Raw genomic sequence first — 6,000 nt, 5'->3', positions numbered from 1 at the left:
AACCACTGGTCATTAATATCACTTAATGTTAATGGGCTCAACTCACCTATAAAAAGGCACAGGCTAAAAGATTGGATACGAAAACAGGATCCAACATTCTGCTGTCTACAAGAAACACACCTCAACCACAAAGACAGGCACCTACTCAGAGTAAAGGGCTGGGAAAAGGCTTATCAAGCAAATGGACCTAAGAAACAAGCAGGTGTGGCCATACTAATTTCTAACAAAGTTGACTTCAAACTTAAATCAATCAGAAGAGATGGAGAGGGACATTTTATACTCATAACAGGAACAATTCATCAGGAAGAAGTCTCAATCCTGAATATCTATGCCCCTAATATAAAAGCACCCATTTACGTAAAAGAAACATTGCTAAAATTCAAGGCAGCCATCAAACCGCACACACTAATAGTAGGAGACTTCAACACTCCTCTCTCACCAATGGACAGGTCAATCAGACAGAAACCTAACAGAGAAATTAGAGAATTAATGGAGGTAATGAAGCAAATGGACTTAACAGACATCTATAGATTATTCCACCCAAAGAGGAAAGAATATACCTTTTTCTCTGCAGCTCATGGAACCTTCTCGAAAATTGACCACATACTCGGTAACAAAGCTAACTTACACAGCTACAAAAAAATAATACTAACCACTTGTGTCTTATCAGACCACCATGGATTAAAGTTAGAATTCAACAACAATGCTACCCCCAGAAAGCCTACAAACTCATGGAAACTGAACAGTCAACTACTGAACCATACCTGGATTAAGGAAGAAATAAAGAAAGAAATTAAAGTCTTCCTTGAATTCAATGAAAATAAAGAAACAACATACTCGAACTTATGGGACACTATGAAATCAGTCCTAAGAGGAAAGTTCATAGCACTAAGTGCCCACTTAAAGAAAACAGAAAAGCTCACATTGGAGACTTAACAGCCCACCTGAAAGCTCTAGAAAAAAAAAGAAGCAGACTCACCTAGGAGGAGTAGAAGACTGGAAATAATCAAACTGAGGGTGGAAATCAACAAATTAGAAACACATAAAACAATCCAAAGAATCAATGAATCAAGAAGCTGATTCCTGGAGAAAATCAACAAGATTGACAAACCCCTATCCAAACTAGTCAAACGGCAGAGAGAAAATTTGCAAATTAATAAGATCAGAAATGAAAAGGGGGACATAACCACAAACACAGAGGAAATTCAGAGAGTCATTAGATCTTACTACAAAAGCCTGTATGCCGCTAAACTGGAAAATGTAAAAGAAATGGACACTTTTTTAGATAAATACCATTAACCAAAATTAAACCAGGACCAGGTGAACAATCTAAACAGACCTGTCAGTCGCGAAGAATTAGAAGCTGTTATCAAAAACCTCCCTACCAAAAAAAGCCCAGGGCCAGATGGTTTCAATGCAGAATTCTACCAGAACTTCCAAGAAGACCTAATACCTATACTCCTCAATGTATTCCACAATATAGAAACAGAAGGGTCATTACCAAATTCCTTTTATGAAGCTACAGTTACTCTGATACCAAAACCACACAAAGACTCAACCAGGAAAGAAAATTACAGGCCGATCTCACTCATGAATATCGACGCAAAAATCCTCAATAAAATACTGGCAAACAGAATCCAAGAACACATCCGAAAAATTATCCATTATGATCAAGTAGGCTTCATTCCTGAGATGCAGGGCTGGTTCAACATACGAAAATCTATCAATGTAATCCAGCATATAAATAAACTGAAAGAAAAAAACCATATGATCATTTCAATAGATGCTGAAAAAGCATTTGACAAAATTCAACATCCATTTATGTTAAAAGTCTTGGAGAGATTAGGGATACAAGGGTCATACCTAAATATAATAAAAGCTATATACAGAAAGCCGACAGCTAACATCAAATTAAACAGAGAGAAACTCAAAGCCATCCCGCTTAACTCAGGAACACAACAAGGATGTCCACTCTCTCCATACCTCTTCAATATAGTGCTTGAAGTTCTAGCAATAGCAATAAGACAACATAATGGGATCAAGGGGATTCGAATTGGAAAGGAAGAAGTTAAACTTTCGTTATTTGCAGATGATATGATAATGTACATAAGCGACCCCCAAAACTCCACCAAAGAACTCTTGCAGCTGATAAACAGCTTTAGTAATGTGGCATGATACAAGATCAACTCCAAAAAATCAGTCGCCCTCTTATACACAAAGGATATGGAAGCAGAGAGGGAAATCAGAGAAGCTTCTCCATTCACGATAGCCACAAACAGCATAAAATATCTTGGTGTAAATCTAACCAAGGAAGTGAAAGATCTATTTGACAAGAACTTTAAGGCATTGGAGAAAGAAATTGAAGAGGATACCAAAAAATGGATGGACCTCCCTTGCTCTTGGATTGGGAGGATCAACATAGTAAAAATGGCAATTCTACCAAAGGCAATTTATAGATTCAATGCAATCCCCATCAAGATCCCATCAAAATTCTTCACAGATCTGGAGAGGACAATAATCAACTTTATGTGGAAAAACAAAAAACCCAGGATAGCCAAAACAATCCTATACAATAAAGGATCTTCTGGAGGCATTACCATCCCTGACTTCAAACTCTATTACAGAGCTACAGTAATGAAAACAGGGTGGTACTGGCATAAAAACAGAGAAGTCGACCAATGGAATCGTATAGAAGACCCGGATTTTATCCCACAAACCTATGAACACCTCATTTTCGATAAAGGAGCTAAAAGTATACAATGGAAGAAAGAGAGCATCTTCAACAAATTGTGCTGGCACAACTGGATGTCAACCTGTAGAAGAATGAAAATAGACCCATATCTATCACCGTGCACAAAACTCAAGTCCAAATGGATTAAAGACCTCAATATCAGTCCGAAAACACTGAACCTGATAGAAGAGAAAGTGGGAAATACCCTACAACAGATGGGCACAGGTGATCGCTTCTTAGGTATAACCCCAGAAGCACAGACATTAAGGGCAACATTGAATAAATGGGACCTACTAAAACTGAGAAAATTCTGTAAAGCAAAGGTCACTGTCACTAAGACAAAAAGGCAACCTACTGACTGGGAGAAGATCTTCACCAACCCCGCAACAGACAAAGGTCTGATCTCCAAAATATATAGAGAACTAAAGAAACTAGACTTTAAAATGCTAATTAACCCAATTAAAAAATGGGGCCCTGAACTGAACAGAGAATTCTCAACAGAAGAAGTTCAAATGGCCAAAAGACACGTAAGGTCGTGCTCAATTTCCTTAGCAATCAGGGAAATGCAAATCAAAACAACTTTGAGATATCATCTTACACCTGTCAGAATGGCTAAAGTCAAAAACACCAAGGATAGCCTTTGCTGGAGAGGCTGTGGAGGAAGGGGTACCCTCATCCATTGCTGGTGGGAATGCAATCTTGTGCAACCACTGTGGAAGTCAGTGTTTCGGTTTCTCAGGAAATTAGGGATCAACCTACCCCTGTACCCAGCAATACCACTCTTGGGAATTTACCCAAGAGATGCTCTATCAAATGTCAAAAGCATTTGTTCAACTATGTTCATAGCAGTATTATTTGTAATAGCCAGAACCTGGAAACAACCTAGATGCCCTTCAATGGAAGAATGGATGAAGAAAGTATGGAATGTATACACACTAGAGTACTACGCTGCGGTAAAAAACAATGACTTCTCGAATTTTGCATGCAAATGGATGGAAATAGAAAACACTATCCTGAGTGAGGTATCCCAGACCCAAAGAGATGAACATGGAATGTACTCACTCATAATTGGTTTCTAGCCAGAAATAGGGGTCACGGAGTCTACAATAGGTGAATCTAAAGAAGCTAAATAAGAAGGTGAACCCAAGGAAAAACATATAGTTATCCTCTTGGATAAGGGAAGTAGACAAAATTGCAGGGGAGAAAAGTGGGATCTTGGGGGTGGGGTGGGATGGGGGTAAGGGGAGATGGGGAGAGAAAAGGTAGAAGGGAAGGAGGGGGGACTTGGGGAAACAGGAGGATCGGGATAAAGGAAGGTTGGATAGGGGAGCACGGAACCACAATTCTTAGTTAAGGGACCCACTTTAGGGTGGGCAGGAGACTTGACCCTAGAGGGGCTCCCAGGTGCCCAAGCTGAGGTCCCCAGTTAGTTCCTTGGGCAGCTGAGGATAGGGAACCTGAAATGACCCTATCCTAGAGCAATACTGACGAATATCTTGCATATCATCATAGAACCTTCATCTGGTGATGGATGGAGATAGAGACAGAGACCCACACTGGAGCACTGGACTGAGCCCCCAAGGTCCCAATGAGGAGCAGAAGGAGGGAGAACATGAGCAAAGAAGTCAGGACCACGAGGGGTGCACCCACCCACTGAGACAGTGGGGCTGATCTACTGGGAGCTCACCAAGGCCAGCTGGACTGTTACCAAAAAAGCATGAGATAAAACTGGACTCTCTGAACATGGCGAACAATGAGGGCTGATGAGACGCCAAGAACAATGACACGGGGTTTTGATCCTACTTCATGTGCTGGCTTGGTGGGAGCCTAGCCAGTTTGGATGTTCACGTCCTAGATATGGACGGAGGGGGGAGGACCTAGGACTTACCACAGGGCAGGGAACCCTGACTGCTCTTTGGACTGGAGAGGGAGGGGGAGAGGAGTGGGGGGAAGGGGATTGGGGTGGGAGGAGGGGCAGAAGAGTGGGAGGAGGGGGAGAAGAGTGGTAGGAGGGGGAGGGAAATGGGAGGCTGGGATAGGTGGAAATCTGTTTTTTTTTCTTTTCTTTATTCTCTTTTTATCAATAAAAAAAAGAAAAAAAGAAAATTAAAATATTTGTATTGTTGATGCTAATAACAATACATTCTTCTCACTGCAAAAAAAATAAAATAAAATGGCACAGCTTTTTTCCTGCTACAGCTGAAAACCAAAAAGCGTGCAGTCAGCTTTTATCAACACCATTGAAGTGTTTCGTGGCAGGACCTCTTAAAGAGCTGCAGGGGTTTGCAGCTAAAGCTGAGTCAGGAAGCCTTTCTTAAACAAGAGTGCTTGCTTGCCTCTAGCAAGCAGAGCAGATCCAAGAAATTGCTGCTACCAAGAAGCCATGCTTTACTCTATTCTTTTCTGTCTAGAATTACTTCCCAAGCTCCGTCAGGTTTTATGTGGATGCAGTTTTCAATGTGGGCACCCTTTGTAACATGAGGGTCTGCTTATTGGGGTTTCTGTCCTGCCTAGTTCCCACAGCTGATAAGCCCTAAAGAAAATCACACACAGGTCTACATAAGTTATAAACTGATTAGCCCATTAGCTCAGGCTTATTAGCTCATGTAGCTTATATTAACCCATTATTCTTATCTATGTTAGCCACATGGCTCAGTACCTTTTTCAGTGGCGTAGGTCACATCCTTCTTCTTCTTCGTCTGGACAGGACTGCCAGAAGAGCTTCCTTCTTCCCAGAATACTCCTGTTCTCATTGCCCCACCTCTACTTCCTGTCTGGTTGTCCCACCTATACTTCCTGCCTGGATACTGGCTAATCAGCATTTATTTAAAATGTAATTGACAGAATACAGAATTGTCCCCCACCAAGATTATGATCTCTTTTTCATTAATTGTTACATGCATATATTCCTAACACATTAAAAAAACATCAGTTTGTATAATGTTGTGTGAATGTTTGTTCTCAGGGAAGACAGAATTGTATTACCAATTGGTGTGTTCTGGGAAGACTCTTTCTCTCATCCTCAGTTTCCTGTATTTCATTTTGTAGGACTGAGGCCTCATTCTCTTTCTTCCATCCATGTTACCGTGTCTATTATGTTATCCTTGTTCAGATCATGTTTAGAGGCTTTATAGATGTAGCTTCTTAAATTACTAGGCAACATTGCCTCATAGAAAAATCTCTGGTTCTCTGGTTCTTACAATTTTTCTGCTGCCTTCTTTCCAAATGTTCCTTGAGCCTTAGGCACACTAGTGTTTTATAGAAATATC

This window comes from Microtus pennsylvanicus, chromosome 8 (genome assembly GCF_037038515.1).
Source record: "Microtus pennsylvanicus isolate mMicPen1 chromosome 8, mMicPen1.hap1, whole genome shotgun sequence".
Lineage (NCBI taxonomy): Eukaryota > Metazoa > Chordata > Mammalia > Rodentia > Cricetidae > Microtus > Microtus pennsylvanicus.
The sequence above is the reverse complement of the archived record's forward strand: the minus strand, read 5'-3'. Positions refer to the sequence as shown.